We start from the raw sequence: 11,505 nt of genomic DNA, 5'->3' as shown, positions 1-11,505 counted from the left end.
GGCAGCGCATCAAAGGTGCGCACCTCGCTGCCCACCACGGTGCGCAACGCCGGTGGGCACCCGGGAGTGCTTCGAAGTGTGCTCCAAGGTGCTGCGTGCACGTTGTCGGAGCCCGGTTTGCCCCGGGTGCGCACCTCGCGTGCACCTTCGTCGGGGTGGGCACCTTGGCTGGGTTTGCCCCGGCTGCGCTCCGAAGCGGGGTTATTGGAGCGCCGCCTCTTTTTTTGTCGGAGCGTTTGGTGGGGTTTCTCGCATTGGCTCTTCCGAGGCCCGGTTGCCACCCTGGCGCGCACGAAGTCGGAAGTAGGGTTAATTGCCCGGGTGCGCACCTTTGCCAGGGTGGGCACCTTACCTGGGCTGCGCACCAGGGCGGGCTCAAGATGGCACGCGCGTTCCGTTTTTTTCACTATCTTTCAAAACGGAAATTTTAAAATCTCCTTTTTTTTTTGCCTTTTCTGGAAATTAGTGAAGGCAGCGCATCAAAGGTGCGCACCTCGCTGCCCACCTTGGTGTGCTCTGAGGTGCGCACCCGGGAGCGCTACGAAGTGTGCTCCAAGGTGCGGCGTGCACGTTGTCGGAGCCCGGTTTGCCCCGGGTGCGCACCTCGCCTGCACCTTGGCCGGGGTGGGCACCTTGGCTGGGTTTGCCCAGGGTGCGCTCCGAAGCGGGGTTACTGGAGCGCCCCCTCTTTTTTTGTCAGAGCGTTTGGTGGGGTTTCTCGCATTGGCTCTTCCCAGGCCCGGTTGTTGGGTGCGCTCCCACCCTGGCGCGCGCGAAGTTGGAAGTTGGGTTAATTGCCCGGGCGCGCACCTTCGCCAGGGTGGGCACCTTGGTGCGCACACCTTGGCTGGGCTGCGCACCAGGGCGGGCTCAAGATGGCACCAGCATTCCCTTTTTCTCACTATCTTTCAAAACGGAAATTTTAAAATCTCGTTTTTTTTTTGCCTTTTATGGAAATTAGTGAAGGCATCGCATCAAAGGTGCGCACCTCGCTGCCCACCTTGGTGTGCTCCGAGGTGCCCACCACGGTGCGCAACGCCGGTGCGAACCCGGGAGCGCCCCGATGTGTGCTCCAAGGTGCGGCGTGCACGAAGTCGGACCCCGGTTTGCCCCGGGTGCGCACCTCGCGTGCACCTTGGTGCGCACACCTTGGCTGGGTTGCGCGGCCTGGTGGGCACCATGGTGCGCACCAAGGAGCGCTCCGAAGTGTGCTCCAAGGTGCGGCGTGCACGAAGTCGGAGCCCGGTTTGCCCCGGGTACGCACCTCGCGTGCACCTTCGCCGGGGTGGGCACCTCGGCTGGGTTGCGCGCCCTGGTGCGCACCAAGGAGCGCTCCGAAGTGTGCTCCAAGGTGCGGCGTGCACGAAGTCGGAGCCCGGTTTGCCCCGGGTGCGCACCTCGCGTGCACCTTCGGCGGGGTTGCGCGCCCTGGTGGGCACCATGGTGCGCACCAAGGAGCGCTCCGAAGTGTGCTCCAAGGTGCGGCGTGCACGAAGTCGGAGCCCGGTTTGCCCCGGGTGCGCACCTCGCGTGCACCTTCGGCGGGGTTGCGCGCCCTGGTGGGCACCATGGTGCGCACCAAGGAGCGCTCCGAAGTGTGCTCCAAGGTGCGGCGTGCACGAAGTCGGAGCCCGGTTTGCCCCGGGTGCGCACCTCGCGTGCACCTTCGCCGCGGTGGGCACCATGGCGTGCACGAAGTCGGAGCCCGGTTTGCCCCGGGTGCGCACCTCGCGTGCACCTTCGCCGGGGTGGGCACCTCGGCTGGGTTGCGCGCCCTGGTGCGCACCAAGGAGCGCTCCGAAGTGTGCTCCAAGGTGCGGCGTGCACGAAGTCGGAGCCCGGTTTGCCCCGGGTGCGCACCTCGCGTGCACCTTCGCCAGGGTGGGCACCTCGGTGCGCACACCTTCTCAATGTTTTCTTGCCTTTTCTGGAAATTGGTGAAGGCAGCGCATCAAAGGTGCGCACCTCGGTGTGCTCCGAGGTGCGAACCCGAGAGCGCTCCGAGGTGCCCACGAAGTCGAAAGTCGGGTTAATTGCATTGTTTTCCCCGGGTGCGCTCCGAGGTGCGCAACATCGGCGCGCACCAAGGAGGGCTCCGAAGTGTGCTCCAAGGTGCGCACGATGGCGTGCACCTCTGGTGCGCACGATTCGGAGCTCGGTTTGACCGGGGTGCGCACACCTTGGCTGGGTTGCGCACCTTTTGTGCGCTCCAAGGTGCGCACGAAGTCGGAGCTCGGTTTGCCCCGGGTGCGCACCTTCGCCAGGGTGCGCACCTTGATGCGCACGCCTTGGCTGGGCTGCGCACCTTGGTGGGCGCCATGGTGCGCACCTTTCGTGCGCTCCAAGGTGCGCACGAAGTCGGAGCTCGGTTTGCCCCGGGTGCGCACCTTGGTGGGCGCCATGGTGCACTCCGAGGTGCCCAAGATTGGTGCGCACCAAGGAGCGCTCCGAAGTGCGCTCCAAGGTGCACGCGAAGTCGAAAGTTGGGTTAATTGTCCGGTTTGCCTCGGGTGCGCACCTTGCGTGCACCTTCGCCAGGGTGGGCGCCTTGGTGCGCACACCTTGGCTGGGCTGCGCACACCTTGGCACCCGCGTTTCCTTCATTTTAAATTTTTTTTTTTTACAATCTCTCAAGTGGGAAATTCTATAATCTCAACTTTTTTTGCCTTTTCAGGAAACTTTTGAATGGAGCGCATCATTGGTGCGCTCCGAAGTGTGCTCCAAAGCTCTCTCCAGCTGCGTGCACCTGCCCCGGCTGCGCACCCGGCCCCGCCCAGCTTCGCTCACCTGTCCCGGGCGTCTGGTGCGGAACCTTAGAGTAAGAAACATCACCGTGCACCTTGGCCAACGTGCGCGACTCGACCGAGCGCGCACTGGCCGAGGTGCACACCGATTTCACCTGGGTGCGCGCGCAGCACCTCGGGCGCACCGGGGTGCGCGCACAACGCCCGGGTTGCACCGTGGCCTGTGTGCTCGGGGCGCCTCGGGTGCGCGCTCGGTGTCGCCCCCGCGCGCGCGGTAGTGCGGGCAGCGCACCCCGGCCCGGCCCGGCCCCGACGAGAACGCAAACGGGCAAAAGGTTTATTCAAATAGCATTGCGATGCCCGGCGAAAAACTAAAAAAGGGTGCAACACCGGGACTTCCCGGGAGGTCACCCATCCCAGTACTACTCCGGCCCAAGCGCGCTTAACTGCGGAGTTCTGATGGGATCCGGTGCACTAACGCTGGTATGATCGCACCCGTTATGAGCTTGTCGCAGTGTGTACTTAGCAAACCGCGACCCACGTGCGAATCCACCCCGGCCACCCACCCCCGTCGAGGTGCACACCCTCCCTCACGAAGTGCGCCCCGTTCGCCAAGTGTGAGCCCTGCCCGGGTGCGCGCACCTTGCTAGGGCGTCGGGTGTGCACCCGGCCCGGCCTACGTGCGTGCACCTGTAGGGGGCGTCGTGTGCGTGCAGTGTCCCGTCTGCAACGCGGTGCCCACACACCACCTCGGGCGCAACGACCTGCGCTCACATGTGGGCCGAGTGCACCTTGGTGCATGTTCGGGGCGCCTCGGGTGCACGCTCGATCTTGCCCCGGTGCACCAAGGCGCTCGGTTTGCCCCGGGTGCGCACTTGGTGCAAGGTGGGCACCCAAAATAGGGATCAAGCACCAAAACACAAGTTTCGGGATGCAAAATGGGACCCAAGGACCACAAATGCGTTCCAAGACCCATGATGGGTCCACGAGAACAAAAATGTGTTCCGAGACTTAATAAACAAATATTGGGTTTTAGGAGAAGAAACATGCTCTGATGCCCAAAACGAGAATCGACCCCGAAAAGGCCACAGGCCAAAAGTGGGATGCGAGACAAAAAAAAATGGGACCCGAGGACCAAAATTGGGTTCCCAGGTCGAAGACAGGGCAACCGGACAAGAAACGACCTCTAAGGCTCGAAATGAGTCCCGACGACTAAAACTTGACAAGAAGCACCCATCAGGCACCCAACTCGACACCCATGGGATGCCGACCCACCCGGGCTTCCACCTAGCACACCTTGGCACCCACCCACCCTCGCACCCAACCTCGCACCCAACTTAGCACCTTTGAACCCACATTGGCACTCACCCTGACCCTGGCACCTTGGAACCCACATTGGCACTCACCTTGACCCTGGCACCCACCTTTGCACTCACCTTGGGACCCACCCTGGCTCCCACCTCGGCACCCACCCAGACACCCACCTTGGTTCCTTGGCACCCACCTTGGATCCTTGGCACCCACCCCGACACCCACCTTGGCACGCAACTTGGCTACTTGCCACCCACCTTGGCTCCTTGACGCCCACCCCGACAACCACCCCGTGACCTACCCTGGCTAGGGTTGGTGCACACCCACCCTGGTGCCCACCTTGGCACCCACCCTATGACCCACCTTGGCACGCACCTTAGTACCCACCCCGTTACCCACCCTAGGACCCACCCCGTGACCCACCTTGGCCAGGGTGGGTGCCTTGGTGCGCACAACTTGCCTGGGCTGCACACCAGGGCGGGCTCAAGATGGCACCCGCGTTCCGTTTTTTTCACTATCTTTCAAAACGGAAATTTTAAAATCTCATTTTTTTCTTTTTTTTGCCTTTTCTGGAAATTAGTGAAGGCAGCGCATCAAAGGTGCGCAATGCTGGTGCGAACCCGGGAGCGCTCCGATGTGTGCTCCAAGGTGCGGCGTGCACGAAGTCCGAGCCCGGTTTGCCCCGGGTGCGCACCTCGCGTGCACCTTCGCCGGGGTGAGCACCTTGGCTGGGTTGCGCGCCCTGGTGCGTACCAAGGAGCGCTCTGAAGTGTGCTCCAAGGTGCGGCGTGCACGAAGTCGGAGCCCGGTTTGCCCCGGGTGTGCACCTCGGGTGCGCACCTCGCGTGCACCTTCGCTGCGGTGGGCACCTTGGCTGGGTTGCGCGCCTTGGTGGGCACCATGCAGTGCACGAAGTCGGAGCCCGGTTTGCCCCGGGCGCGCACCTCCGCCAGGGTGGGCACCTTGGTGCGCACAACTTGCCTGGGCTGCGCATCAGGAAGGGCTCAAGATGGCACCCGCGTTCCGTTTTTTTCACTATCTTTCAGAACGGAAATTTTAAAATATCGTTTTTTTTTGCCTTTTCTGGAAATTAGTGAAGGCAGCGCATCAAAGGTGCGCAACGCTGGTGCGAACCTGGGAGCGCTCCGATGTGTGCTCCAAGGTGCGGCGTGCACGAAGTCGGAGCCCGGTTTGCCTCGGGTGCGCCCTGGTGGGCACCATGGTGCGCACCAAGGAGCGCTCCGAAGTGTGCTCCAAGGTGCGGCCTGCACGAAGTCGGAGCCCGGTTTGCCCCGGGTGTGCACCTCGGGTGGGCACCTTGGTGCGCATGCCTTGCCTGGGCTGCGCACCAGGGCGGGCTCAAGATGGCACCCGCGTTCCTTTTTTTTCACTATCTTTCAAAACGGAAATTTTAAAATCTCATTTTTTTTTGCCTTTTTCTGGAAATTAGTGAAGGCAGCGCATCAAAGGTGCGCACCTCGCTGCCCACCACGGTGCGCAACGCCGGTGGGCACCCGGGAGTGCTTCGAAGTGTGCTCCAAGGTGCTGCGTGCACGTTGTCGGAGCCCGGTTTGCCCCGGGTGCGCACCTCGCGTGCACCTTCGTCGGGGTGGGCACCTTGGCTTGGTTTGCCCCGGCTGCGCTCCGAAGCGGGGTTATTGGAGCGCCGCCTCTTTTTTTGTCGGAGCGTTTGGTGGGGTTTCTCGCATTGGCTCTTCCGAGGCCCGGTTGCCACCCTGGCGCGCACGAAGTCGGAAGTAGGGTTAATTGCCCGGGTGCGCACCTTTGCCAGGGTGGCACCTTACCTGGGCTGCGCACCAGGGCGGGCTCAAGATGGCACGCGCGTTCCGTTTTTTTCACTATCTTTCAAAACGGAAATTTTAAAATCTCCTTTTTTTTTTGCCTTTTCTGGAAATTAGTGAAGGCAGCGCATCAAAGGTGCGCACCTCGCTGCCCACCTTGGTGTGCTCTGAGGTGCGCACCCGGGAGCGCTACGAAGTGTGCTCCAAGGTGCGGCGTGCACGTTGTCGGAGCCCGGTTTGCCCCGGGTGCGCACCTCGCCTGCACCTTGGCCGGGGTGGGCACCTTGGCTGGGTTTGCCCAGGGTGCGCTCCGAAGCGGGGTTACTGGAGCGCCCCCTCTTTTTTTGTCAGAGAGTTTGGTGGGGTTTCTCGCATTGGCTCTTCCCAGGCCCGGTTGTTGGGTGCGCTCCCACCCTGGCGCGCGCGAAGTTGGAAGTTGGGTTAATTGCCCGGGCGCGCACCTTCGCCAGGGTGGGCACCTTGGTGCGCAAACCTTGGCTGGGCTGCGCACCAGGGCGGGCTCAAGATGGCACCAGCATTCCCTTTTTCTCACTATCTTTCAAAACGGAAATTTTAAAATCTCGTTTTTTTTTTGCCTTTTATGGAAATTAGTGAAGGCATCGCATCAAAGGTGCGCACCTCGCTGCCCACCTTGGTGTGCTCCGAGGTGCCCACCACGGTGCGCAACGCCGGTGCGAACCCGGGAGCGCCCCGATGTGTGCTCCAAGGTGCGGCGTGCACGAAGTCGGACCCCGGTTTGCCCCGGGTGCGCACCTCGCGTGCACCTTGGTGCGCACACCTTGGCTGGGTTGCGCGGCCTGGTGGGCACCATGGTGCGCACCAAGGAGCGCTCCGAAGTGTGCTCCAAGGTGCGGCGTGCACGAAGTCGGAGCCCGGTTTGCCCCGGGTGCGCACCTTCGCCGCGGTGGGCACCATGGCGTGCACGAAGTCGGAGCCCGGTTTGCCCCGGGTGCGCACCTCGCGTGCACCTTCGCCGGGGTGGGCACCTCGGCTGGGTTGCGCGCCCTGGTGCGCACCAAGGAGCGCTCTGAAGTGTGCTCCAAGGTGCGGCGTGCACGAAGTCGGAGCCCGGTTTGCCCCGGGTGTGCACCTCGGGTGCGCACCTCGCGTGCACCTTCGCTGCGGTGGGCACCTTGGCTGGGTTGCGCGCCTTGGTGGGCACCATGCAGTGCACGAAGTCGGAGCCCGGATTGCCCCGGGCGCGCACCTCCGCCAGGGTGGGCACCTTGGTGCGCACAACTTGCCTGGGCTGCGCACCAGGAAGGGCTCAAGATGGCACCCGCGTTCCGTTTTTTTCACTATCTTTCAGAACGGAAATTTTAAAATCTCGTTTTTTTTTGCCTTTTCTGGAAATTAGTGAAGGCAGCGCATCAAAGGTGCGCAACGCTGGTGCGAACCTGGGAGCGCTCCGATGTGTGCTCCAAGGTGCGGCGTGCACGAAGTCGGACCCCGGTTTGCCCCGGGTGCGCACCTCGCGTGCACCTTGGTGCGCACACCTTGGCTGGGTTGCGCGCCCTGGTGGGCACCATGGTGCGCACCAAGGAGCGCTCCGAAGTGTGCTCCAAGGTGCGGCGTGCACGAAGTCGGAGCCCGGTTTGCCCCGGGTGCGCACCTCGCGTGCACCTTCGCCGCGGTGGGCACCATGGCGTGCACGAAGTCGGAGCCCGGTTTGCCCCGGGTGCGCACCTCGCGTGCACCTTCGCCGGGGTGGGCACCTTGGTGTGCAGACCTTGGCTGGGTTGCGCGCCCTGGTGGGCACCATGGTGCTCACCAAGGAGCGCTCCGAAGTGTGCTCCAAGGTGCGGCCTGCACGAAGTCGGAGCCCGGTTTGCCCCGGGTGTGCACCTCGGGTGGGCACCTTGGTGCGCATGCCTTGCCTGGGCTGCGCACCAGGGCGGGCTCAAGATGGCACCCGCGTTCCTTTTTTTTCACTATCTTTCAAAACGGAAATTTTAAAATCTCATTTTTTTTTGCCTTTTTCTGGAAATTAGTGAAGGCAGCGCATCAAAGGTGCGCACCTCGCTGCCCACCACGGTGCGCAACGCCGGTGGGCACCCGGGAGTGCTTCGAAGTGTGCTCCAAGGTGCTGCGTGCACGTTGTCGGAGCCCGGTTTGCCCCGGGTGCGCACCTCGCGTGCACCTTCGTCGGGGTGGGCACCTTGGCTGGGTTTGCCCCGGCTGCGCTCCGAAGCGGGGTTATTGGAGCGCCGCCTCTTTTTTTGTCGGAGCGTTTGGTGGGGTTTCTCGCATTGGCTCTTCCGAGGCCCGGTTGCCACCCTGGCGCGCACGAAGTCGGAAGTAGGGTTAATTGCCCGGGTGCGCACCTTTGCCAGGGTGGGCACCTTACCTGGGCTGCGCACCAGGGCGGGCTCAAGATGGCACGCGCGTTCCGTTTTTTTCACTATCTTTCAAAACGGAAATTTTAAAATCTCCTTTTTTTTTTGCCTTTTCTGGAAATTAGTGAAGGCAGCGCATCAAAGGTGCGCACCTCGCTGCCCACCTTGGTGTGCTCTGAGGTGCGCACCCGGGAGCGCTACGAAGTGTGCTCCAAGGTGCGGCGTGCACGTTGTCGGAGCCCGGTTTGCCCCGGGTGCGCACCTCGCCTGCACCTTGGCCGGGGTGGGCACCTTGGCTGGGTTTGCCCAGGGTGCGCTCCGAAGCGGGGTTACTGGAGCGCCCCCTCTTTTTTTGTCAGAGCGTTTGGTGGGGTTTCTCGCATTGGCTCTTCCCAGGCCCGGTTGTTGGGTGCGCTCCCACCCTGGCGCGCGCGAAGTTGGAAGTTGGATTAATTGCCCGGGCGCGCACCTTCGCCAGGGTGGGCACCTTGGTGCGCACACCTTGGCTGGGCTGCGCACCAGGGCGGGCTCAAGATGGCACCAGCATTCCCTTTTTCTCACTATCTTTCAAAACGGAAATTTTAAAATCTCGTTTTTTTTTTGCCTTTTATGGAAATTAGTGAAGGCATCGCATCAAAGGTGCGCACCTCGCTGCCCACCTTGGTGTGCTCCGAGGTGCCCACCACGGTGCGCAACGCCGGTGCGAACCCGGGAGCGCCCCGATGTGTGCTCCAAGGTGCGGCGTGCACGAAGTCGGACCCCGGTTTGCCCCGGGTGCGCACCTCGCGTGCACCTTGGTGCGCACACCTTGGCTGGGTTGCGCGGCCTGGTGGGCACCATGGTGCGCACCAAGGAGCGCTCCGAAGTGTGCTCCAAGGTGCGGCGTGCACGAAGTCGGAGCCCGGTTTGCCCCGGGTACGCACCTCGCGTGCACCTTCGCCGGGGTGGGCACCTCGGCTGGGTTGCGCGCCCTGGTGCGCACCAAGGAGCGCTCCGAAGTGTGCTCCAAGGTGCGGCGTGCACGAAGTCGGAGCCCGGTTTGCCCCGGGTGCGCACCTTCGCCGCGGTGCGCACCATGGCGTGCACGAAGTCGGAGCCCGGTTTGCCCCGGGTGCGCACCTCGCGTGCACCTTCGGCGGGGTTGCGCGCCCTGGTGGGCACCATGGTGCGCACCAAGGAGCGCTCCGAAGTGTGCTCCAAGGTGCGGCGTGCACGAAGTCGGAGCCCGGTTTGCCCCGGGTGCGCACCTCGCGTGCACCTTCGGCGGGGTTGCGCGCCCTGGTGGGCACCATGGTGCGCACCAAGGAGCGCTCCGAAGTGTGCTCCAAGGTGCGGCGTGCACGAAGTCGGAGCCCGGTTTGCCCCGGGTGCGCACCTCGCGTGCACCTTCGCCGCGGTGGGCACCATGGCGTGCACGAAGTCGGAGCCCGGTTTGCCCCGGGTGCGCACCTCGCGTGCACCTTCGCCGGGGTGGGCACCTCGGCTGGGTTGCGCGCCCTGGTGCGCACCAAGGAGCGCTCCGAAGTGTGCTCCAAGGTGCGGCGTGCACGAAGTCGGAGCCCGGTTTGCCCCGGGTGCGCACCTCGCGTGCACCTTCGCCAGGGTGGGCACCTCGGTGCGCACACCTTCTCAATGTTTTCTTGCCTTTTCTGGAAATTGGTGAAGGCAGCGCATCAAAGGTGCGCACCTCGGTGTGCTCCGAGGTGCGAACCCGAGAGCGCTCCGAGGTGCCCACGAAGTCGAAAGTCGGGTTAATTGCATTGTTTTCCCCGGGTGCGCTCCGAGGTGCGCAACATCGGCGCGCACCAAGGAGGGCTCCGAAGTGTGCTCCAAGGTGCGCACGATGGCGTGCACCTCTGGTGCGCACGATTCGGAGCTCGGTTTGACCGGGGTGCGCACACCTTGGCTGGGTTGCGCACCTTTTGTGCGCTCCAAGGTGCGCACGAAGTCGGAGCTCGGTTTGCCCCGGGTGCGCACCTTCGCCAGGGTGCGCACCTTGATGCGCACGCCTTGGCTGGGCTGCGCACCTTGGTGGGCGCCATGGTGCGCACCTTTCGTGCGCTCCAAGGTGCGCACGAAGTCGGAGCTCGGTTTGCCCCGGGTGCGCACCTTGGTGGGCGCCATGGTGCACTCCGAGGTGCCCAAGATTGGTGCGCACCAAGGAGCGCTCCGAAGTGCGCTCCAAGGTGCGCGCGAAGTCGAAAGTTGGGTTAATTGTCCGGTTTGCCTCGGGTGCGCACCTTGCGTGCACCTTCGCCAGGGTGGGCGCCTTGGTGCGCACACCTTGGCTGGGCTGCGCACACCTTGGCACCCGCGTTTCCTTCATTTTAAATTTTTTTTTTTTACAATCTCTCAAGTGGGAAATTCTATAATCTCAACTTTTTTTGCCTTTTCAGGAAACTTTTGAATGGAGCGCATCATTGGTGCGCTCCGAAGTGTGCTCCAAAGCTCTCTCCAGCTGCGTGCACCTGCCCCGGCCGCGCACCCGGCCCCGCCCAGCTTCGCTCACCTGTCCCGGGCGTCTGGTGCGGAACCTTAGAGTAAGAAACATCACCGTGCACCTTGGCCAACGTGCGCGACTCGACCGAGCGCGCACTGGCCGAGGTGCACACCGATTTCACCTGGGTGCGCGCGCAGCACCTCGGGCGCACCGGGGTGCGCGCACAACGCCCGGGTTGCACCGTGGCCTGTGTGCTCGGGGCGCCTCGGGTGCGCGCTCGGTGTCGCCCCCGCGCGCGCGGTAGTGCGGGCAGCGCACCCCGGCCCGGCCCGGCCCCGACGAGAACGCAAACGGGCAAAAGGTTTATTCAAATAGCATTGCGACGCCCGGCGAAAAACTAAAAAAGGGTGCAACACCGGGACTTCCCGGGAGGTCACCCATCCCAGTACTACTCCGGCCCAAGCGCGCTTAACTGCGGAGTTCTGATGGGATCCGGTGCACTAACGCTGGTATGATCGCACCCGTTATGAGCTTGTCGCAGTGTGTACTTAGCAAACCGCGACCCACGTGCGAATCCACCCCGGCCACCCACCCCCGTCGAGGTGCACACCCTCCCTCGCGAAGTGCGCCCCGTTCGCCAAGTGTGAGCCCTGCCCGGGTGCGCGCACCTTGCTAGGGCGTCGGGTGTGCACCCGGCCCGGCCTACGTGCGTGCACCTGGAGGGGGCGTCGTGTGCGTGCAGTGTCCCGTCTGCAACGCGGTGCCCACACACCACCTCGGGCGCAACGACCTGCGCTCACATGTGGGCCGAGTGCACCTTGGTGCATGTTCGGGGCGCCTCGGGTGCACGC

General features: G+C 63.4%; 2 non-coding genes across 2 annotated transcripts; both read right to left on the bottom strand.

The window, feature by feature from the left end:
• Window positions 1–3,122: 3,122 nt before the first annotated feature.
• On the bottom strand, window positions 3,123–3,241 carry LOC131871860 (5S ribosomal RNA). Its single transcript, XR_009370054.1, has one exon. It is a non-coding gene; the product is annotated as a 5S ribosomal RNA (ribosomal RNA).
• A 7,817-nt stretch (window positions 3,242–11,058) lies between these two features.
• Window positions 11,059–11,177, bottom strand: LOC131871857 (5S ribosomal RNA). Its single transcript, XR_009370051.1, has one exon. It is a non-coding gene; the product is annotated as a 5S ribosomal RNA (ribosomal RNA).
• Between the last annotated feature and the right edge of the window lie 328 nt (window positions 11,178–11,505).

Source organism: Cryptomeria japonica, unplaced genomic scaffold (genome assembly GCF_030272615.1).
Source record: "Cryptomeria japonica unplaced genomic scaffold, Sugi_1.0 HiC_scaffold_472, whole genome shotgun sequence".
Classification (NCBI taxonomy): domain Eukaryota; kingdom Viridiplantae; phylum Streptophyta; class Pinopsida; order Cupressales; family Cupressaceae; genus Cryptomeria; species Cryptomeria japonica.
The sequence above is the reverse complement of the archived record's forward strand: the minus strand, read 5'-3'. Positions and strand labels throughout refer to the sequence as shown.